This window comes from Trachurus japonicus, chromosome 4 (genome assembly GCF_045865225.1).
Source record: "Trachurus japonicus isolate A0001 chromosome 4, Traja_1.0".
Classification (NCBI taxonomy): domain Eukaryota; kingdom Metazoa; phylum Chordata; class Actinopteri; order Carangiformes; family Carangidae; genus Trachurus; species Trachurus japonicus.
The window spans coordinates 31,985,720-32,010,770 of NC_140910.1; the positions used below are offsets into that span (position 1 = coordinate 31,985,720).

At 42.6% G+C, this 25,051-nt stretch overlaps 2 long non-coding RNA genes across 2 annotated transcripts; both read left to right on the forward strand.

Annotated features, from left to right (window-relative positions):
* The first annotated feature begins 11,509 nt into the window (after nucleotides 1–11,509).
* LOC146989245 (uncharacterized) lies at nucleotides 11,510–23,713 on the forward strand. Its single transcript, XR_015035788.1, has 3 exons — nucleotides 11,510–11,618; nucleotides 21,578–21,632; nucleotides 23,658–23,713. It is a non-coding gene; the product is annotated as an uncharacterized LOC146989245 (long non-coding RNA).
* LOC146989246 (uncharacterized) lies at nucleotides 19,106–19,880 on the forward strand. The gene is made up of 2 exons (XR_015035787.1): nucleotides 19,106–19,603; nucleotides 19,667–19,880. It is a non-coding gene; the product is annotated as an uncharacterized LOC146989246 (long non-coding RNA).
* Nucleotides 23,714–25,051: the final 1,338 nt, after the last annotated feature.

Consider the following 25,051-nt stretch of genomic DNA (forward strand, 5'->3'; position numbering starts at 1 on the left):
GACTCATAAACTGTGAAGTGTCTGAACCCTGGTCAAACGAGAAAAAAGAAAAAAAAAGAAAAAAAAAAAGAACTCAATAAAGTTGAAGTGAACCAAGTCTGAGTCGTTTGTGGTGAGTTCAGTTTCCTCAGAGAACGTGGGAGAAGTCACTTTCTGGTCCTGGACCCAGTTGTTACAAAGGGTTAAAAACTGATTGGATTTTGGATCGTTGATCAGATCAAATCTTGAAAATGGATCAAACCTTCATCAGTTTGTGTCGTTCAGAGCTTTTTAGTCGGATCAGGAAAACGTTGATCCAGAACATCAGGATTATTCTGATCCCAGCAGTTTGGTGGATTCAGGAACAAAATGGGATTTAAATTAAATGTTATCTGGTCAAATAAACAACATTTATAATGTAGAATATATAAAGTTTTGATTATTTCACAATTAAAGAACTTTTTCCCAACAATTAGCAAATTTAATGAGATTTGAAGTTTAAATTTGAAACACATGGGGAAATGTTCCCAATGTATTTGACTGATGTACTGTATATTTGCATTTTTAAAATCTATTTAAACAGCCAGACCAGATGAGATCATTTCTGGCTGTTTAAAAAACACTGAAGAAACAAAAAACCAATCCAACAAAGTATAAATGAAACAGTAATCTCTTTCAATGAAAAAAACATTTTTTTAATTGCTTTATATATATATACGGTATATATATATATAATTATATACAGAACAATACAATTCTCTTTCTCTTTCTTGTTTTTGTTTTGTAGTTTTATTGAGATTTTTGGGGATTATTCTGTTATATGTATTTTAGTGATTATGTATGTAGTTGGTATATTTGTGTTTAATTTTTGTATGTTGTTATTTATTTGAGTCTGATGTAAAGGATTTATATCCTGTATCAGATGTTTTTCATTAAAATTAAATTAAATTTCATTAAATACATTTTTTGCCAGGGGTAATAGTTACAGGGTATCCGCGGGGTCTTAAAAAGTCAAAAATTTGAAAATCTAAATTTTAGGCCTTAAAATGTCTTAAATTTGTTGAATTATTGTGTTCAAGTCTTAAATAATTTTAGACAGGTCTTAAATGTTCTTATGCCCACCATGGGCGAGCATTTCACTCGCATTTGCCCCTAAAAAAAAATACATGTGTGAACCGGGAAAATCACAAAAACAGAAAGAGCACAACCTGCGATTGGTCAAAAACTACAAATCCCACAATTCTCTGGCCTCAACAATAACAGTAGTTAGTGTAAGTAAGGGAGAGTGGAGCTGTCGGTGAAAAGAGGAAACAACGCCACGTCTGGTCCTGTCACCGTTTATTCGTTACGTCCGCGGTGTAAAAGGCCGTGACGCAAAGACGCGATTAGGCGCGAGACGCGATTAGGCGGGCGACGCGGTATACGCGACTTTTTTTTTTTTGCGACGCAATACACGCGATTCTTTTATGGCGACGGGACCATCGCGTCTTCGTCTCTTTCATCGTGTTTGGTGGGAAGACCCACAAGGGGCTTCCCACCAAACACGAGGAACGCTTTTTTTTCGCGCGAGCTTTGACGCGCGACCAAACGCGAGATACGCGATTTGACGCTCGTTTTGACTCGTGTAAAAAAAAAAATCATTTTCACTACAACATTTTTTATTTTTATTTTTTCAAAGGAGGTTAAATCGAAAGCAACTGGACTTAGTTATTTGTCTGAAGACGTTTCACCTTCATCCAAGAGGCTTCATCAGTTCTACGCATCTGACCAGGCTGGTGTAATATTCTCAGAGAATATGATTTCCGACCGGTCCCTGAAGTATACATGAATGTGATTGGCACAGGTGGCGGGTGTGTGTTTACTTCCTGGTTCTACTGCAGACAGAGATGCAGACTGCTGTGTGTTCCCGAAGTGGTGAATAAAAGTACAGTTAGCAGCACGTCGTGTGTTGGCTCAACTTCTGTTACACAGTACAGAACAAGACATGGTGTCAGAGTAAAAGGAAAAAGAAGCGTCGCAACGAGATGGACGTCGCCGGAGTTCCGTCACCTCGTATGGACTGGGATGCGAGCAACCTGCCCGAAGCATGGCGAAAATTCAAGCTCCACGTGGAATTGATGTTTTCTGGTCCGTTTAAGAAGAAGGGGGAAGACGAAAAGTGCAGCTACCTTCTCATTTGGGTCGGCGAAAGAGGCCGGGACATATACAACACATGGACGCTTACAGACGACGAACGAAAGGTACTGGACACGTACTATGGGCGCTATGAAGCATACGTCATGCCAAAGTCAAACATCTTATTTGCTCGTTATAAATTCCAAGAAAAAGTCCAAGGAGCTAACGAGCCATTTGAACAGTTTTTGACGGATTTGAGACTGCTTGTGAAGGACTGTAATTATGCAAACAACGAGGAAATGGTGAGAGACCGTGTCGTGTTTGGAATCCATTCACCTAAAGTAAGAGAAAAACTACTGCATGTCGGTTCCAACTTGACGTTGGATAGAGCTATAGACATCGTCAGGTCTCATGATATGGCCCAAGCACAGCTCAAGACTATAGCTAGCGGCAACAGCGGCCTGCAGGAGCAGTCTGTCCATGCTATCGGTCGCCATTATCCAAGGAAGACAGCTTGGAAAACGCGCCAGGACAGAGCAACAGGAAATATGGAGAGCACCTACAGACCTGAAGGGGACAGAGAGCGTCATAAAACCTGTGGCTACTGCGGAAACAAGCCTCATGGAGCAAAAGACAGCTGTCCAGCGAAAGGTAAACAGTGCAAAATATGCAGCAAATGGAATCATTTTGCAAAAGTATGCCGCTCAAAGCAAAGTAAAGGAGTGCACACTGTAAGTGAAATTGACTCACACAGCAAGACAGACAATGAAGATTTGTTTATTGATGCATTAACACAAGACAGTAATAACAAAAGACAAACTGAACAGGCATATGCAGATGTGTTGGTTGGACCTAGTAAAACTACAGTCACCTTTAAGCTAGACACTGGAGCCTCAGCTAATGTCATTCCCACTAATGTTTTCCAAAGGCTTGGGATACAGGACACACTACAACCAACAACACGCCCTCTCTATGGCTATGGGGGTGAGAAGCTATCTGTCAGAGGAAAGTGCAACATCAAATGCCAGTACAAAGACATTCATCTGACATTAAAGGTCCACATCGTTGACACACTGGCTCCTCCAGTGCTAGGATTAAAAGCATGTTTGGACTTTGGACTCATTAAACTCATACTGTCCGTGCACAGCTCACCTGAGGCATCAGTTATGGATGAGTTTGCTGATGTATTCACAGGAATAGGACTGTTTCCTGGAGAGTGCACAATTCACATTAACCCCAATGCAGTACCTGTAGTCCACCCACCTAGGCGCGTCCCTTTGGCCCTCCGCGACCGCCTCAAGGAGGAACTACAAAACATGGAAAAACAAGACATTATTGTGAAAGTCACCGAACCAACTGAATGGGTTAATTCCATGGTCGCAGCAGAAAAACCACGCACAGGAAAACTGAGAGTATGTCTTGATCCAAGGGACCTGAATAAAGTCATAAAACGCCCGCACTACCCTTTACCTACCCTTGACGACACCACATCCAAATTGGCAGGAGCCTGTTTCTTCAGTGTAATGGATGCAAGGTCGGGCTACTGGGCCATTAAGCTCTCAGATGAGTCCTCACAGCTGACAACATTCAACACTGTTTTCGGACGATACAGATTCCTCCGCTTGCCTTTTGGATTGATCTCTGCTCAGGATGAGTTTCAGCGTAAAGTTGATGAGACTTATGAGGGTTTGCAGGGTGTCACCGCAATAGTTGACGATATCCTCATCTATGGCAAGACTAAAGAAGAACATGATACCAACCTCCGTGCCATGTTGCAGCGCTCCAGGGAGCGAGGAGTCAAGCTCAACCCAGATAAGAGTACAATCTGTGCCACTGAGGTCAGCTACTTTGGACACAGAATCACCAAGGATGGAATCAAGCCGGATCCAGCTAAGATTGCAGCTGTAAAGGACATGGAGCCACCAAAAGACAAAGGTGAGCTGGAAACAATCCTTGGCATGATTAATTATTTGTCCAAATTTGCCCCTGGACTGTCTGATGTCAATGCACCCATGCGTCACCTGTTAAAAGATTTGAGTGAATTCAGATGGGTGCACAACAGGAGGAAGCATTCAAGAAAATTAAAGAGTTGCTCACTCAGGAACCAGGTCCAGTATTAAGATACTTTGACCCGAGCAAAGAACTCAGACTCCAAGTTGACGCATCAAAATATGGATTAGGTGCAGTACTGTTACAAGAAGGAAAGCCCATAGGCTATGCATCTAAATCACTGACTGATTGTGAAGTCAATTATGCACAAATTGAGAAGGAGCTATATGCTATTCTGTTTGGATGCAAGCGCTTCCACCAGTACATCTATGGTCGCCACATCATCGTGGAAAGTGACCATAAGCCACTTGAATCCATTTTGCGAAAACCACTTGCAGCAGCGCCTCCAAGGTTACAAAGAATGATGCTTCAGCTACAGAGGTATAACTTTACCATCACTCACAGACCAGGCAAGGACATTCCTGTCGCAGACACTCTCTCCAGAAAGTCACTGCCTGACCAGGACACCAGCCTCAGTGAAGGTATGGACATGCAGGTGCACACTGTTTACAGCAACCTACCTGTCAGTGACACTAGACTTGAAGACATCAAGACAGAGACTGGAAAAGATGCTCAACTCATCGTGCTGAGAAAGACAATTAAGTCAGGATGGCCTGAGGAGAGGAAACTATGCCCTCAGAGCATAGCAGAATATTGGAACCACCGGGACGAGCTCTCGCAAATGAACAACATCCTGTTCAAGGGGAAAAGATCATCATACCCACCTCACTGCGCACAGAGATGTTATCCCGTATCCATGCAGGTCACATGGGTATGGAGAAGTGCAAACAGCGTGCGCGTGACATCATCTTCTGGCCTGGGATGAACAAGCAGATTGAGGAGTTAGTTGGGAAATGCCACATCTGTAATGAACATAAACCATCAAACACTAAAGAGCCAATGATAAGTCACAAGATCCCAGACAGGCCGTGGCAAACAGTTGCTACTGACCTGTTCACCTGGAACAATGAGGACTATTTAGTCACAGTAGACTATTACAGCAGATACTTCGAGCTTGACAGATTACACAGCACCACAGCCGCTGCTGTGATACATAAACTGAAAGCTTCTTTTGCAAGACACGGGATACCAGAGACCGTTATATCAGACAATGGTCCACAGTACAGATGTAGAGAGTTTGAGGGTTTTGCAAACACATGGGGGTTCACACACATTACCTCCAGCCCGCACTATCCTCAAAGTAACGGCTTAGCCGAGAAGTCTGTTCACATTGCAAAGTCCCTTATGGAAAAGGCCAAAGCTGATCAGAAAGACCCCTACCTGAGTCTGCTTGAGTATCGCAATACCCCAGTGGACAACTTCAAATCACCAGTTCAGCTGCTTATGAGTCGTCGCACACGCTCAATCCTGCCTAACACCCATCAGCAGCTGCAACCCAAGATCATCAGACACAAAGATGTTCACATCAGGAGAACCCACAGACAACAACAGCAGAAAAAATACTACGACAGATCAGCTAAGCAGATGTCACCTCTGCATGAAGGACAATACATCCGCTTTCAGGAGAAAGGCTACTGGAAACCAGCAGTTGTCATTCGCTCAGCTGATACTGAAAGATCATACCACATACGCGCATCAGAAGGAGGACAAGAATACAGGCGAAACAGACGACACCTCCTGGACACAACAGAGACACTGAACACTCAGACTGAAGAAAACACAAAACATGACACACAACATACACTGCACACTGACACACATACCTCAAAGATGACAACAGAGGCAGCCCCACAGGCTGTGCGGTATCAGACAAGGTCTGGACGCGAGGTTAAACCCAGAGTTGTTATGGACTTATAGAAATATGCTCAATGATGTTCAGATACATATAATTCAATGACAGTGTTATTGTGTTCTACTTAAGATATGTTATCCAGTATGACATTTGAGCAAGCTAAGTGATATTTGAGATCTGTTTATTGAATCCTTACGTTATGAAAGTCATAAATGTGCTAACTTAATCTCAACATGTTTCAGCAAGGGTTTATTGCACAGAAAAGCTATTCTTGAATGTTGTGTTTCATATTTTCTTAAAAGAAGGGGGATGTAATATTCTCAGAGAATATGATTTCCGACCGGTCCCTGAAGTATACATGAATGTGATTGGCACAGGTGGCGGGTGTGTGTTTACTTCCTGGTTCTACTGCAGACAGAGATGCAGACTGCTGTGTGTTCCCGAGGTGGTGAATAAAAGTACAGTTAGCAGCACGTCGTGTGTTGGCTCAACTTCTGTTACACAGTACAGAACAAGACATCTGGGTCTGGATTCTCTTTGCTGGGGGGTCGGGGGGGGGGTGTGTGTGTGTGTGTGTGTGTGTCATCAATAATTCATCAGTTCATTGATCAGTTTGGACTCTGTTATCCTGGACCGGACCAGTTTTGTTGTTTTTTTTCTATTTGGAAAATTAATCCTAATAATAATAATTTTAATCGGTGAAACTTTTAATTTGAAAATCACAGGAAGTGAGACTGAACCAGTGTGTGTGTGTGTGTGTGTGTGTGTGTGTGAGAGAGATCCAGAACCAGAGTCTGGGGGGGTTGGGGGGAGGGGGGGGGCAGAACTGGGTCCTGAGACCTGAGACCCGGGTTCACCAGAGTCCAGTTCCACCAGTTCGATCCAGATCAGATGAACCCGTCTGGGATCTGGTCCAGTTTAAAGTGGTTTTCTGAGTCCAGAACCAGGACCAACCGCTCTGTGAAAGGTCCACAAAGTCTCCGCTGATCATCAGGACCAGAACTTCACATGGTTCTGGTTCTGGTCCCGGTCCTGGTCCCGGTCCGATCTGGTCCTGACTGACTGAACTGTGTGTAAATGAACCGGTGGACCTGCTGCTGGTTCTGGTTCTGGACCCGTCTGACTGTTACTGCTCCTCCAGCTCCTGAGGGGAAGACCTGGTTCTGGTCCTGGTTCTGGTCCTGGTTCTGGTCCTGGTTCTGGTCCTGGTTCTGTAGCTGCTAAGTGCCCCCCCCCCCTCTCTCCCCTCTCCCCTCCCCCCACCAGCTGCTCCCTGACCTGGTTCTGGCTCTGGTCCTGGTCCTGGTCCTGGTCCCGGTCCCAGTCCCGGTCCCGACGTCTTCCTCTGGGCTGCTGGGTAACGATGGTGTCGTAGTTTTTTTTTTTTTTTTTGATACTGACCTTTATTTTGTCTATTTTGTTTTGTTTTGTTTTGTTTCATGTGTTGAAATGTTTGTTGTTTGTTGTTTGTTGTTTGTTGATGCTGTCGTGGTTTTGTGTTGGGATGTGGATCTGGATCAGGACTCTTGGACCTGGTTCTGGTCCTGGTTCTGGTTCTGGTCCGACTCATAAACTGTGAAGTGTCTGAACCCTGGTCAAACAAGAAAAAAGAAAAAAAAAGAAAAAAAAAAAACTCAATAAAGTTGAAGTGAACCAAGTCTGAGTCGTTTGTGGTGAGTTCAGTTTCCTCAGAGAACGTGGGAGAAGTCACTTTCTGGTCCTGGACCCAGTTGTTACAAAGGGTTAAAAACTGATCGGATTTTGGATCATTGATCAGATCAAATCTTGAAAATGGATCAAACCTTCATCAGTTTGTGTCGTTCAGAGCTTTTTAGTCGGATCAGGAAAACGTTGATCCAGAACATCAGGATTATTCTGATCCCAGCAGTTTGGTGGATTCAGGAACAAAAATGGGATTTAAATTAAATGTTATCTGGTCAAATAAACAACATTTATAATGTAGAATATATAAAGTTTTGATTATTTCACAATTAAAGAACTTTTTCCCAACAATTAGCAAATTTAATGAGATTTGAAGTTTAAATTTGAAACACATGGGGAAATGTTCCCAATGTATTTGACTGATGTACTGTATATTTGCATTTTTAAAATCTATTTAAACAGCCAGACCAGATGAGATCATTTCTGGCTGTTTAAAAAACACTGAAGAAACAAAAAACCAATCCAACAAAGTATAAATGAAACAGTAATCTCTTTCAATGAAAAAAACATTTTTTTAATTGCTTTATATATATATACGGTATATATATATATAATTATATACAGAACAATACAATTCTCTTTCTCTTTCTTGTTTTTGTTTTGTAGTTTTATTGAGATTTTTGGGGATTATTCTGTTATATGTATTTTAGTGATTATGTATGTAGTTGGTATATTTGTGTTTAATTTTTGTATGTTGTTATTTATTTGAGTCTGATGTAAAGGATTTATATCCTGTATCAGATGTTTTTCATTAAAATTAAATTAAATTTCATTAAATACATTTTTTGCCAGGGGTAATAGTTACAGGGTATCCGCGGGGTCTTAAAAAGTCAAAAATTTGAAAATCTAAATTTTAGGCCTTAAAATGTCTTAAATTTGTTGAATTATTGTGTTCAAGTCTTAAATAATTTTAGACAGGTCTTAAATGTTCTTATGCCCACCATGGGCGAGCATTTCACTCGCATTTGCCCCTAAAAAAAAATACATGTGTGAACCGGGAAAATCACAAAAACAGAAAGATCACAACCTGCGATTGGTCAAAAACTACAAATCCCACAATTCTCTGGCCTCGACAACAACAGTAGTTAGTGTAAGTAAGGGAGAGTGGAGCTGTCGGTGAAAAGAGGAAACAACGCCACGTCTGGTCCTGTTCTATGTTGTCCGTTCACACCGTCACCGTTTATTCGTTACGTCCGCGGTGTAAAAGGCCGTGACGCAAAGACGCGATTAGGCGCGAGACGCGATTAGGCGCGAGACGCGGTATACGCGACTTTTTTTTTTTGCGACGCAATACACGCGATTCTTTTATGGCGACGGGACCATCGCGTCTTCGTCTATTTCCCACCAAACACGAGGAACGCTTTTTTTTCGCGCGAGCTTTGACGCGCGACCAAACGCGAGATACGCGAGATACGCGATTTGACGCTCGTTTTGACTCGTGTAAAAAAAAAAATCATTTTCACTACAACATTTTTTATTTTTATTTTTTCAAAGGAGGTTAAATCGAAAGCAACTGGACTTAGTTATTTGTCTGAAGACGTTTCACCTTCATCCAAGAGGCTTCATCAGTTCTACGCATCTGACCAGGCTGGGACTGGTCCAACTGGTCTGGAGACTCAGTATAAGTCCAGTTGCTGAGACTTTAGAGTCAAAGAGGAGCAGTGCGTCTGCGTCGCTGTGTCGGACTCTGTAGCGTAGCCAGGTAGGGGGCGGGTGGGGCGGGCGCCCCAGGCCCAGGTTCACCATAGGCCCACTGACAAGGGGGTTCTTGAGGACCGATTGCTAGAACCACAGCAAATCTGTTTGCTTTGCTACTGTCAATTGAACCCGTCGCAGTACCCCTTGCAGCCCCCCTCTTCTTCGCTCTTTTCCTCCGCGCGCTGTTTCTGTTTGTGTGCACTGTGCAGGCTCATACAGCACCGCAAAGCACTCGCCCTGCTCATCAAGCTAGAGTTGTAACGGGCCTACCCGCGGTCGTTGAAGTGCGGACCCGACACGGACCGATACACTGATTATTGGGCCGAGCCCGGCAAAAAAAAAGAAAAAAAAGCAGAATAAGCCAGATGGCAGCCCAGCCCCGGCCCTGGCCTGACCTAGTCATTACGAACCCGGCTCGAACCAGCGCGTCGGGTTGGGCTGTTTATGCTCATTTAATTGACAGACACTATCATTTCGCTCTGTGCACGTCCTCACACATAGAGAGAGACTCATAGGAGCTCAGCTTCACGACTGAGACACGAATAGCGTATTTCCTCAAATAATAGCCGGCGTTATTCAATTAATAGCTGGGTCTCACGGACGTTCAGTCAGGGGAGGCATTTGAGGCAGTGCCTCACCTACAGTCAGGAATAATTAAATTATTTAGTTAATCTAAGGTTTAATTATTTTTTTATTTCAGATAACTTTACCACAGGTTTAAATGTGTCAGCATTTGGTGATTTTCTCTGTTTACCTCCGGTCAGAAACCACTGTACGGTGTGTGTGTGGCTGACGCTACGCTGCCTCATTGCGTAACTCTACTGAGTGTGAGCAGCACGTACGTTCACGTTGCTTTCGTGAAGTGTAAACAAACAGACGCCCCCTCGGTTTTAGCGTCCAGCAGTTTAGCGGCTAATTCAACAGCAGTGATGGATAACTCTACCGGAGAGGCTCAACAACTTTTTTTTAAACTTCATTTGAGGAATAAACGGCAGCTTTTACCTGACGGGAGACCAACGGCTGAGCTACGGCAGCTAACAGCTAGCAGGTTTTACCTACTTTTCTCTCTCTCTCTCCCTCCCTCCCTCTCTTCTTTACACATGCACAGCCCAGGTTGTCTGTCATATCTGTTGTAAACCTTGTAATAATAGCTTGTTGAGTACAGTTAACACTATTGTTGCTTTGGTTTGAGTGTGGATTAATTGTTAACGGTTTGTTGTGTAATGTGAGCGGTGGTTCAATATCGCGATCCTGTTATTGATGAGTTGGATTTTAATAACAGCTGATAACTGTGTAGATGGCGTGGATTGTGATGAGAAGGTGTTGCACACATTTTAAGAGTTATCTGTGCAAAACCTGTTTGTTGTGACTTTCTTGCGTGATGAGCTGATTTGCTGACTGTGAAGACTGAGAGGAGGGGACAGCATTGCACTGTCGGACCTGGGGTTCTGCTCCGTGTCCGGAGACGGACTGCAGAGCAGCTGTGAAAATGTTCTGATTGATGGGGAGTGAAGCGCTGCGCCGCAATGTGGTAACTTATTGTTGATTTCACGGGTCTATTGTCAGTCTCATGTAGACAGCTGATAGTCTGTGTATGAGTCGGCAAGAAGTTGAGCACATAGTGACAGTCTGTCATGTGCGCATTTACAGTGGCAGCTTTGGTCTGGAGCCCTGTGTATTAGACTACATTTGTATCGCGCATTCCTAATAGGCCCACTACAGGGTCTCGCCCCATCTGCATGAACCAGTCAGCTACGCCACTGGTCGGACTGTTTGGATTTAATGAAGAAGCTGCACGGTGTCCTCCCGTATTTTACCTGGGTCGCTACCGGAGCTTGATAAATGGAGAGAAAAAACAAACGCCAGGCGCACGTCGCGGTGGAACCGAGAACAGCTGAGTTTTCCTCCTCCAGCTGAACAGCTGATCTGTGATCTGTGGCGAAGACGTACAGAGACCTGCCACTGTGTCACGGTGCATTAATATAAACTTCAACCTCAGAGCTGTCCCACACAGCAGGAGACTCCGACGCGGATCCGCATTCAAGTCACCAAACCCGCGTGACGCCCATAGACTGTAAAAAGAATGACTGTCACATTCGTTTGGCCGCCGCCTAGAGGATCAGCCCCGCCTCCAGGCAGAGCCGTTATTCTACCGTCAAACAGCGGATCCCGGACGGACCCGTGTCGGACGTGTGGACACGGACGCGCCTTTACTGTAACGGTCGACCACAGTAGTCCACACCGAGCCGAGACTAGAGGAGTCATCTTTCTTTGCTGGGACACGGTTGTGCTGAAGCCTCTAGTAAGTTTATTGATTTATTGATGTATTGCGACATTCACAGTAAACATTGGCCTTTGTGTTTTTAATCGTCATGTATATTAATGCTTGTAATGACGTTGTTTGATATTAGCACTGTTAGAACTTTTGTAGTTTTGTGCAACAGGCTAGGTTAGCTTCTAGCTGAGATGTGATGATGCACGTCTGTAGCTATTTTGTTTTAAAATGGGATAGCAATTTCGGGAGAATATGTTGTGGTTGTGTGACTAAAAAAACACACATTGTTGTTTGGTAACGTTATGGTTATCTGTTTTAATGTATCGCAGCTGTTATGCTGTGTAACGTAGCCTATGCTAGCGGTAACTTAAGTAACTTAGCTGCTATTTCTCCGACCTCGACCTCCCATTTCCTCGATTTAAGTAGGCTATGCCCGGTGTTCCGACACCCAGTAAGTACGAGTCGCCCTCTTCATACACATTACGGTGTTTTTTTTTTTTTTTTAAATAATTATTTTCATTTCTTTAAAACTAACTAGCCGTTAGCGGCTAGTTAGCCGGCTAGTTAGCCGCTAACGGCTAGTTAGCCGCTCGGCTTTTATTAAAAAAATAAAAAAACACCGTAATGTTTATGAAGAGGGCAACCAACTCCAACGGTACGGAGTTTAGAATGACTTTTTTAAGCCTCTCTTTGCTCCTCATGTCTTAATTCTCCGTGACTTTTCGCTAGCCGAGCGGCTAACGGCGCTGTTGTACATATCAGCACGGGTGTGATTCGGTCGTAGGCACGAGGCCGCACACCCGTGCTGATATACAGTACAACAGCACTCCCTCTGCCTTTATTCATCCCACGACGGGGAAATTCACAAGTTACAGCAGCAGTACAAACACACTCACACATGCCATGCACACTGGCAATATTAATGTTTAAGCTTGTCAGTGCTTTATGATGATTAATATATGCTGAGAAACTATGGAGGTTATTTTCTATCATAAATCAAGAGCATATTATGTTGATTTGAGAGCATTACTTTTTGATTTGACGTTCAGAAAACTCTGCTCTCATATTCAAATTTACTCTGCTCGCGCTCAAACTATGTGCTCGATGTTTAAACCTGTGCTCTCGGATTCAAAGTTGCCCTGCTCGTGCTCAAACTTTGCTTTCGCATTCAAGTTTGCCCTGCTCGTGCTCAAACTGTGTGCTCGCACTTGGTCACAGCTGCCTGCGCAGAGTGTTTCCTCTTGCGCGGAGGAAAGTCCTGCTCTCGGATCTCTGCTCTGCTCTCGGATTTTCTGTCAACTGTCAACCAATAGAAGACCGGCTACTGTTGACCAATCAGATCATCCCTACTTCTATGCTTCTTTGTGGGTGCGTTCACTGTAATTCAAGGAGCGTCACATACGGGCGGGCACTCTTTCTACCGGGTTTATCTATTTCCGCCCCACAGGCTGTTAAATGTGGCGGCTCCCTTTATGTTTTGACAACTTTTGGAATAAAATATCAGTTAATTAATACACGAGCGCCCGTGCTTTTCATTACAATAGGTAGCTATATAAACATAAACTAGCAGTAGTAGCGGATGGGTGCCTTATGTATGTTTTTTTTTTTATCCACGTTCATCGGTATATATGTTTTATAGTCTAAATGCCAAGAGTCATTTGTAAGTGCTGTGATGGTACAGTGGTTAAGGCAGATGACAGTAGCTCTTTTTGTTGATCATGGGACCGCTGGTTCGAATCCCGGCCCTGCCGGCACCCTCATGTTATGCTATTTGATTTTTATGATTTTTTTTTTTTCATTGAAACGCTTAACAAGAGATGGTGGGTTACCATGCGTGATTAAAAACATGATGAAATGAAAATTAAAAAAATATGCCATGATGATAATAATTTTGGTGCGTGACACCCGGGGGTCAAAGCCAGGGGGCGCACTACTTTGGATCAGTGCTTTCCCAAGAAGAAAGAGACTGAGTGAGCGGGGAGACAGTCACCATGGCCGACCGAAGTACTCAAGTAAGTTTATTGTTTCATGTTGCCAGATACCTGCTATATTGTACCTCTTTCATCTTTTTACAGTCTATGCTTTCATATCGTTTCAATATAGACATATATAATCGTTAGTCGAACATCCGTCATTACTGCGGTGTCAGCTCCCAGTCAGTCAGCTCTGGGCTCTGTGTGCGAAGCGGCCGTTTGAATGGAAGCGCCAAAAAGTGGACTTTTTCTCTTCTCTAGATAAGTCTAGGAAGGCTGGGAGGACATGTGCCGTCCTCGGCTGTTCTAATATCAGCAGAATACAACAACTTTAGACATAACGCAGCCCCTTACTTTAGGAGGACTGTCCATGAAGCTTTATTCATAAAAGAGCAACATCAACTGTCATTTTTAATTGTGTTGTAGATATTATACATTTCACTGATCGCAACGCAAGTGTGTGTTTTGAAAGCGAGGCTGATTTATGCATGGCCACATTAGGCTTAGCATTAGCTTCCCTGACACTACAAATTGTAGCCTATATTGAAACGATATGGAAGCATAGACTGTAAAAAGATGAAAGAGGTACAATATAGTAGGTATCTGGCAACATGAAACAATAAACTTACTTGAGTACTTCGGTCGGCCATGGTGACTGTCTCCCCGCTCACTCAGTCTCTTTCTTCTTGGGAAAGCACTGATCCAAAGTAGTGCGCCCCCTGGCTTTGACCCCCGGGTGTCACGCACCAAAATTATTATCATCATGGCATATTTTTTTAATTTTCATTTCATCATGTTTTTTTTTTTTTTTTTAACTTTTTATTTATCTACATGAACATAGAACATGAGATCATCATGGATGGTACAGTTAAAATCAAAATATTCAATTATACATACATACATACATACATACGCATACATCATAGTCAAATGTCACATTATTCAAGGTGCATATTCAATCCATTTTTCCCAGCGTTCCATACACTTCTCCAACTGAAGTCTTAAAACAAAAGTAAGTCTCTCCATACAGTAAATTTCGTGAATAATCCCGTGCCACTGGATCAATGTTGGAGGATCTAGTTGCAACCACTTTCTGGTTATGGCTTTCCTACCACTGGCCAGAAGAATCTTCAACAAGTACCTGTCCTTATGCAAGACTGTTTTTGGAATTTTACCGAGATATAAAGTAACAAAAGAAAAATCTAAATCCACCCCTATTATTTTATTTATCTCGGTTGACACCTCCTTCCAAAATAACTGGATTTTCGGACAGGCCCAAAAAACATGAACATGGTTAGCCATAGGGGTTCCACATTGTCTCCAACAAAAGCCTCGACTCTGTGTGCCTGTTCGTAGTGCTGTTAATTTAGGAGTTATGAAAAATCTCACTACATTCTTCCAGCCGAACTCTCTTAAAGATCTCGAATTTGCAGTGGTCGCTTGTGTCTCACATATTTCTATCCAGGTCTCTTCTGATATTTGTGTTTCTGACTCCTTCTCCCATTTTTGTTTAATGGATAACGTAGAGTGATTCTTAGAAGCTTGTATACTTCCGTAAATTCTTGAGACCAACTTTTTATTATCTTTCTTTTTATATGCCTCATGAAATATAGAAATTAAATTGTATTCCTTCTCCTCCTTGATTTGTAATTTTTTATTATAGTAGTCTCTGACTTGCAGGTATCTATGAAAGTCCTGCTTCTCCAGTCCAAATGTGGCTGAAATTGACTCATAACTCTGAAATTTACTGTTTGAGATGAGGGAACAAAAGGACGTGATCCCTCTCCTAACCCACTGTTTAAAGCCCCCGTCCAATCTAGCAGGTTCAAATTCTGGATCATATGCTATCCAATTCAAGACTCTAACCTGTTTCTCTATTTGTAACTTCCTCAAGACCTTAAACCATAGTTTCAGAGTGAATACAGTCAATTGATTCAAATTGTTATAATATTTTTCTGCTTGGTTTTTGTTTCCTATTATAGACTGTATTGGAATTTTTAACTGTGTAGTTTCCAAGCATTTCCATTTAGATTCATAATTTGGAGAGCACCAGGATACCAAGGGTTTCAACTGTGCAGCATAATAATAATCCTGTAAACATGGTAAAGCTCTCCCTCCCTTCTCTTTTTTTAGCTGCAGAGTCTTGAACTGAACCCTGGGTCTTCTACTGTTCCAAATGAACCTTGAGATCCAGGCATTCCACTCATCAAATTGTTTTTGGGGTACCTCTAGAGGCAGAGACTGGAAGAGATAAAGAAGCCGTGGCAACACGTTCATTTTAATAATTTCTATTCTATTACTCATATCCAATGGGAGGAGGGTCCATCTAGAAATATCAGATTTGATCTCTTTATTAATTGGGCCGTAGTTATTTTCAAAAAGTTTTGACATATCTTTAGTAAGGTTTATTCCTAAATATTTTATTTTGGACGAGTCCCATTTAAAATTGTATTTCCCTTTAATATCTGGGTGGGGAATATAGTTAAATGTAAGGGTTTGGGTTTTTTGGATATTAAGCTTATACCCAGAGTATAAATTATATTTTTTTAGCAGGGACATCAATTTAGGGATGCTTGAGTCTGGACTTGTAATAAAAAGCAGAACATCATCCGCAAACATACAAATCTTATGTTCTTCTCCTCTAATCATAGTCCCCTTTATCCCGGAGTCCTCTCTAATTGCTTGAGCGAGGGGCTCAATAAATAATGCGAATAGGGTCGGACTCAGGGGACAGCCTTGGCGTGTCCCTCTTTCCAAATGAATAATTTGCGACAGGTGTCCATTCACCCTGATCCTGGCCGTTGGAGAAAAGTATAGCGCTCTAATACATTTAATAAAACCATCTTTGAAGCCAAATCTTGCAAGTACCCTGTATAAATATTCCCAACCCACCGAGTCAAATGCCTTTTCAGCATCTAGGCTGACCAACATTGCACTGATATTTTCTGATGTAATATGACTCACCACCTGTAGTGTTCTCCTTAAATTATCCTGTGTCTGTCTGTTTAATACAAAGCCTGTTTGGTCCAAATCAACCAGCTCAGGGACAATGGACTCCAGTCTCCTAGATAGGATTGAAGCAAACAGTTTATAGTCTACATTTAAGACTGATATTGGTCTGTATGAGCTGCATTCATTTTTATCTTTTCCTTCTTTCAGGATGATAGAGATAACTGCTTCCTTCCATGATTGGGGGGCTTCTCCTGTTCTCAGTGTATGGTTGAAACAATTAAGCAGAACAGGTGTTATCTGTTGTTTAAATGTTTTATACCACTCAGACGGATAGCCGTCCGAACCTGGAGCCTTATTAGCTTTCAATCTCGAAATGGCTTTGTTCAGTTCTTCTGCTGTTATCTCAGCCATAATTTCTTTATTTTGTTGTTCTCCTATAGATGGTAAATCTAGTGAACTTAGAAAAGTGTCTATTGTTGTAATATCTACCATGGCCGGTTGGTTATATAGTTCTTTATAATATAGTACGAAAGCATGTTGAATGTCCTCTGATTCACTGCAAACCTTTTGTGTCTTGGGGTTTCTAATCTTGTAAATCATATTTTTCCCACGTTGTTTTCGAATCCTCCAGGAAAGTAATTTCAGTGCCCTATGCCCTGTCTCATAATACTTTTGTTTGGTAAATTTAAGTTGTTTTTCAATTTCCTCATCATATATGCCATTTATATCCTGTTTAATTTTGTTTATTTTAATTAATATTTGTGGATCTCTTTGTTCCATGTGTCTAGTTTCTAATGACTTCATTTCCGCTTGTAGTTCCACAAGTCTTCTCTGTTTTTCCTTTTTACGAAAAGCTGTGAGGGCAATAATTTTGCCTCGAACAACTGCCTTTGCTGCGTCCCATAAAGTATTTGGAGACACCTCCCCATTATCATTATTTTGTAAATATGTTTCAAATTCCTGTTCAATCTGTTTCTGCACTGTTTTGTCATTTAAAATGCTCGTATTGAGTCTCCAAAGTGTATTTTTCCGTTGCTTAGTTAGGTGCAGGGTTAGATACACCCCTGAGTGATCAGATACGTCTCTAATCCCTATTTTACAATCCCTGACTCTGTGCCAGTCTGATTTATACATAAACAAATAATCAATTCGTGAATATACAGAATGACATGGGGAATAATATGTGAATTGTTTTTCTCCTGGATGAGACTCTCTCCACACGTCAATCAGACCCAGCTCTGTAAGCATCCTCTGGACTAGAATGGCATTAGGACTTTTCTTTTGGCGCTGATTAGATGTATCTAATTTTGGTTGCAGTTGGACATTAAGATCACCACCACAAATTAGAATTCCTTGTGTTTCCAAAACTATCAATTCAAATAATTTTTTGAAAAACATTTTTTTGCTCCCTGGCGGGGCATACACATTAAGTAGAGTTACTTCTTCATTGTCTAATTTACCCTTTACTAAAACAAATCTCCCTTCCTTGTCTTTCACTTCTGAAATAAATTCAAAATTTACTGCATTAGGGATCAGTATAGCCACTCCCCTCCTACGGGCTGATTTATGAGATGAGTAATAGGTATTTTGAAATCCCAGTTTTTTTAATTTTTCATGTTCTAAAGAGGACAGATGAGTCTCTTGCCAAAAAACTACCTGCAGCTTTTCTCGTTTCATTTTTGCTATAATTTTACTCCTTTTGATCGGGTTATGCAGCCCGTTGACATTTAGTGTGACTATCTTATATTCCTGATGATGCATATACTCTTTTCAACCTGTGTACAATTGTGTAACATTACCCATGATATCCCGAACAAGAACAGTGAACCAAAAAACAGAAAAACAAGAACCAAAGACTTCCAAGTCCGAAGTTCAAATGAAACTTCAAATTGAGAGGAAATCCTCGTGTCCGTCGAGGGCCTCTCATCAGTATCAGAAGAGATACTGTGCACCGGTGACATTCTTTCTGAGTCAGTTTCTCCAAAACCGGTATAAGGTTCCATCTTGTCAAGTGCAGTAAATAATAATATGTATTCTCTTTGTAAATTGGCAGAGAGTTGAGAAACACAGGAATTATCTTCTCAGGTAAAAGGATGTAATGAAAACTTTTAGCAAAGAAAAATCTAATTCCTTAGTAGATTGAAAATTAAATTGTAAAAGCATTTTCTTTTGGGTATAAAAATTCAAAATAAGTGAGTTTGGGTAATTTCTTAAGGTCTCCTCATGTAAGTAAACAAAATTTAAAGGCTCAGAAGCCCAAATGTTGTCATCTTAGGTATACTATAGTTCAAATTTAGGTAGATTCAAGTAGGAACGGCAAACTGTAGTATTTAACTCTTAAATATAAGGTTCAGCTTAAACAAATCTGGGTAATTATAGTATTACCTCACCTGGTAAACTGACTAATGATAAGTCATCCACTTTACACGGGGGCTAATAACACTTTTGTTTTGAAGCCCAGTGTAATTAAAAAAATAAAATAAATAAATAATAATAATAATAATAATAATAAATAAAGGGGGTGGGGGGTCCAAACGAGGAGGTTGGACCCGGATCATCACAGGATGATATTTCAAACAGTCACTGGGCTCAACTTCTGTACAGGCACATGGCTCCAGTCACTCACCCCGCAATGTGTGAATATGTTTACCCTCAGGTGTTTTCACTGGCCAGCAGCAGTTGCTCCAGGTGGAACACGCTGAAAGCTCCGTAGTCTCTCTTTTATCCGCCCTTGGTCCACTACCTGTCTGCGGCGATCTGCACCTGCCCTCTCCCACGTCGCCAATCTCCGCTGCTTCAGCGCTGTAGAGTCAGGCTCCTTGACGTTCTCCATAGGGAATCCTCTCTTCTTCAGGTCTTTAGCCGCCTCTGCTGCGCTCTCGTAGATCTGTGTGCCGCTGTCGAAAAACACCTTCAACTTGGCTGGATGTGGCGTTTGGAAGCGGATCCCTTTGGCTTTAAGCTCTCTCAGTATCCCCACATATGCCTTTCTTTTCTTCAATATTTCGGGGGGGTAATCTTGATCAAAATAGATCCTTTTCCCCTCGTAACGAACATCTTTCTTTCTCCACGCCGTACGCAGTACCTGTTCTTTCACTCTGAACTCGAGGAAGCAAATCACCAGTGATCTCGGCGGTGCGTCTGGGGGAGGCTTTGGGGCGAGCGCCCGGTGGCAGCGCTGTATTCCGAGGTCCATGTCCGCGGCCGGCGGGCCGACTTCTGATTTTATTAGCTTCGTTATAAACTCCGACACATTGGACCCCTCTGATTCCTCCGGTACTCCGTAAATACGGAGATTGTTGCGGCGCGAGCGTGCTTCTAGCTCGGTTAGCTTAGCCTGCAGGGCCTCTTGGTTCTCTAGCGCCTGGGTGAGAGCCTCCTTCGCTGCCGTGTCCCAGTCTTCAATGTCGGATATGCGCTGTTCGGCCTCGCCCACTCTTGCTATGGTAGCTTGTAGCTCACCTGTAGCTTCTTCGAGTTTTCGGTTGATTTCACCTCTAAACTCGTTCAACTCCTTCTTCATGTCGTTACGAAAGGAAAGTCGAAATTCACTCATTTCACTTTTAACATCAGCCCTGAGCGCACGAATCTCGTTGTAGATGGCCTGCATGACGGGGTTAGCTTCTTCCTCGTCAGCGCCGCCATTGTTCTCATAGCTTTCCTCGTCGCTGTAGTATTTTTCTTCGACAGTCTCTCCTCTATCACTTCTTGAGCCCTGTTTACTTTTAGTCTTTTTTTGCTTATCCCCTTCCATGTTAACTTTCTGTGCAATTTTTAAAATCTAATGTTCTTCAAAGGGGATAAATATCCAACCGGTTGGGAGCGGGGTGTTTAGGCTGCCATTCGCTTCAGCGTCACCACCGGAAGTCCATTTCATCATGTTTTTAATCACGCATGGTAACCCACCATCTCTTGTTAAGCGTTTCAATGAAAAAAAAAAAATCATAAAAATCAAATAGCATAACATGAGGGTGCCGGCAGGGCCGGGATTCGAACCAGCGGTCCCATGATCAACAAAAAGAGCTACTGTCATCTGCCTTAACCACTGTACCATCACAGCACTTACAAATGACTCTTGGCATTTAGACTATAAAACATATATACCGATGAACGTGGATAAAAAAAAAACATACATAAGGCACCCATCCGCTACTACTGCTAGTTTATGTTTATATAGCTACCTATTGTAATGAAAAGCACGGGCGCTCGTGTATTAATTAACTGATATTTTATTCCAAAAGTTGTCAAAACATAAAGGGAGCCGCCACATTTAACAGCCTGTGGGGCGGAAATAGATAAACCCGGTAGAAAGAGTGCCCGCCCGTATGTGACGCTCCTTGAATTACAGTGAACGCACCCACAAAGAAGCATAGAAGTAGGGATGATCTGATTGGTCAACAGTAGCCGGTCTTCTATTGGTTGACAGTTGACAGAAAATCCGAGAGCAGAGCAGAGATCCGAGAGCAGGACTTTCCTCCGCGCAAGAGGAAACACTCTGCGCAGGCAGCTGTGACCAAGTGCGAGCACACAGTTTGAGCACGAGCAGGGCAAACTTGAATGCGAAAGCAAAGTTTGAGCACGAGCAGGGCAACTTTGAATCCGAGAGCACAGGTTTAAACATCGAGCACATAGTTTGAGCGCGAGCAGAGTAAATTTGAATATGAGAGCAGAGTTTTCTGAACGTCAAATCAAAAAGTAATGCTCTCAAATCAACATAATATGCTCTTGATTTATGATAGAAAATAACCTCCATAAGAAACAAGATTGTAAATCAAGCAGGAAAGACCAATAATTTGTGTTTAATGAATCAAATATAATCAGATATTGTTTTGGTCATAAATAGGCTATGTTTAATTCGCTGGGGAGGAGGGGCGGGCACACAGCTTTTCTTTTTTTTTTTTAACTTTTTTTTTTTAAATAATGAGGGCTGTCATTTTTGCTAAGCTTAAGTCAACTAAAGTTAGCTATTTTGTGTCTTCTATGTCCTGCCTTGAGTTTATGTTGTCTACACACCCACATACTTGACTTTTTTTCAACATTTTTTCTATTTTTACTGTGTAGATAATCCTCCAGCTAGGCCAATATTTGACATGTCTCTGGGTGCTGCTGTGTAGTGGTGAGTATTAGCCTACTATTCAATTGCTTTTGTTGGTTTTAGGGATGCACATTTTGAATTTTTTTTCTGACTGATGATAACCAACGCTTGTTAACCGATATGATTACAATGCTCTCGGGGGCGATCACTTTTTCTCTTTTGCGCAGCTCTGTTGTAACAGGTGATGCAGATCGATGTCCCTGTAGGCTACATTTGTTGTCTGACCTTCTTTTATGATATTATTCCTTTTTTAATATTGTGAGTAAAGATAATTACTGCAAGTCCTATTGCCTTTTCACTGTTATGCTGATGATACGCAACTCTACTTGTCCATGGAGCCAGATGACAGAAGCCGCCTCATCAATCTGCAAGACTGTCTGAAAGACATTAGATCCTGGATGTCCTCTAACTTCTTGCTACTGAATTCAGATAAAACTGAGGTCATCGTGTTTGGACCTAAACATCTCAGGGACACGTTCTCCAATCAGATCGCTACTCTAGATGGCATCACCCTGACCCCGAGTACTACCGCGAGGAACCTTGGAGTCATTTTTGACCAGGACCTTTCCTTTAGCTCCCACATAAAGCACGTGACTAGGACCGCCTTCTTCCATCTGCGCAGTATCACTAAGATTAGGAATATCCTCTCCCAGAGTGATGCTGAGAAACTAGTACATGCATTTATCACTTCTAGGCTAGACTACTGCAACTCTCTCCTGTCAGGATGTCCGAAAAACTCTCTAAAGAGTCTCCAGCTGGTCCAGAATGCCGCAGCGAGGGTTTTGACAGGAGTTAGGAAGAGAGAGCACATCTCTCCCACCTTAGCTTCTCTCCACTGGCTTCCTGTGGGATTTAGAATAGACTTCAAAATCCTTCTGCTGACTTATAAGGCTCTTAATGATAAAGCTCCAACCTATCTAAAAGAACTAATCATTCCTTACTGTCCTACCAGAGCACTCCGCTCCCAGAACGCAGGTCTGTTAGTGACTCCCAGTATCTCTAAAAACAGACTGGGAGGTAGAGCCTTCAGTTACCGGGCTCCTTTACTGTGGAACCAGCTCTCTCCATGGGTCAAAGAGGCAGACACTCTAACTACATTTAAGTCTAGACTTAAGACCTTCCTCTATGACAGGGCTTTTAGTTAGGGCTGGTTCAGGTAGCTCTGAACCATTTTATAGCTACGCTGCTATAGGCTTAGACTGCTGGGGACACATCTGGTTACACAGAGCCCTCTCCTCCTCTTCTCTTCTCTTCTCTTCTCTTCTCTTCTCTTCTCTTCTCTTCTCTTCTCTTCTCTCCTCCCCTCCCCTCCCCTCTCCTCTCCTCTCTTCTCCTCAGTATATTTTTGAACTGTCATTTTCTGTTGTACTTTGTAGTTTGGCCTTGGTGTCTCGCACTCTCTCTGTGTTTCCGCAGATCCACCGGAGCTCCATCTCTCTGCACCAGCCACCGCCTGCATCGCCCCCCCCTCCCACCCCTTCCCCTGCTGTTAGACCGGCCTCCCCTTCCTTCCCATGGACCAGTCTGCCACCCAGCCCTCCCATCGAGCTGGCCAGCTCTCCCTGCCCCCCCCCGCCCCCCCCCCCCCTCACCAGAGACTGCCTTCATCAACTCCTGCTAACATTTCCATATTTCGCACATTCTGTGACAAACTGTAAACTGTTTTCTTGTCTGTAACAACATCTATTGCACGTCTGTCCGTCCTGGGTGAGGGATCCCTCCTCTGTTGCTCACCCTGAGGTTTCTCCGACTTTTCCCTGTTAAAAGGGTTTTCCATGGAGTTTTTCCTCAGTCGATGTGAGGGTCTAAGGACAGAGGATGTTGTTACGATGCCATGTAAAGCCCTTTGAGACAAACTGTTTGTAAAAACGGGCTATACAAATAAAATTGCCTTGCCTTGCCTTGCCTTGCCTTTAAGATTCTAATGTTCATTTTTTTTGTTGAAACTATTTTGGAGAGATATGTCTAATAATCAGTCTTCATTACAACACAAAATAATATGGCACCACAAACTAAACCAATTTCCATTTGTCTTTCTTTCTCTAGTGAATGTGGCAGTGTAAAGGGTGTTCAGTTGCTGTGCAATATTTGACATGTCTCAGGGTGCTGTGTCAAAGGCTCTGCAGTGGTGGTGAGTATTACTAAATCATTTGTTGTTTTCTGAGTTTATTGTTTTTTTTCATTTATGTATATTATTTTTAAACAATTACTCAGTAATGAAAAAGAAATAGGGGGCATCATTGCACCAATGGATGAAGTAAATATATTCTCTGGGTTGGGGGTGTAACAACTGATTGTCTTCAAGACAAAAATGCCTTTTACCAGGACAAATGAGAATTTTCACAGACATGAACTCAAACAACACAACTTGTGCCTCTGCTTTTCTGCCGTAGGATGACGACGTGGATCTGGGAAGAGAATGCGTCCTAAAGACCCTCTGCGTTTACCTGAATGAGGACCCGGAGAATCTATTGAGAGTATGTGGTAAGTAGCTATTACTTAGGTTTAGTATGTTGAGATGTTATCTTTCGTATGTTATATAAACTTTAAAACATCTACTCATTGTAATTACTTTACAGTCAGCTAAGTTGTAGGATAATATGGTAGTGATCTTAATATCAAAGTGTGTGTTTATTTTTCATTAAAGGGATAGTTCGGGTCTTTTGATATCTATCTACTTGTTTTAGCACAGAGCTAAAGGGAGAGCTTTATGAACCTGATGTGATGCTGAACCTCATCAGATGGAGTTCCATAGACTGTAGGAAAGAGGTTAGAGCAGAGAAGAGTGATCGTTGCAGCGCAGTCCATGGTGGAAGATCAGACCAACAAATACACAGACAGATAGCGTGCATCACCTCCAAGGATGGTGCTGCTGAAAAAAAAAAAAGAACAGCACTCCTCTGCAGCCAGCTGACGTGTAGCTCACCTGCAGCTGTCAGAGGATCCTCGCTCTTTCTTTAGCCTGGCGTTTGGATGCACTTTGTTCAACATTTGAAGATCTAACCACCATCTGACCACCGGTCAGCTGAGCCAGCTAACAGAGTGGACGTGGCTGGTGTGTAGACTCGCTATTTTATAACGGCAAGAAAAAATAATCGTCCTGATAGTGTGTGTACATTTGTCGGGCTGATCTTCCATCACAGACTGCGCTGCATTACTGATCATCACCCGGTCACCCTGTCTGTCACAGCTGCAGCTGTGGTCTAACTTCAGCTTGTTGCTTCCCTGTCCCTCCTCTCTGTGTCTGCCCGTTCTAACTCCATCTGATGAGGTTCAGCATCACATCAGGTTCATAAAGGTCTCCCCTTGGCTCTGTGCTAAAACAAGGGATGGCTTCATCACTTGTGTCATAATCAGATATGTTTACGTGAACTATCCGAGCAATAAACTCCATGAAACAGCTGATGGAAATGCGCACAGCCGTCTAGAGGCGGCGGCGC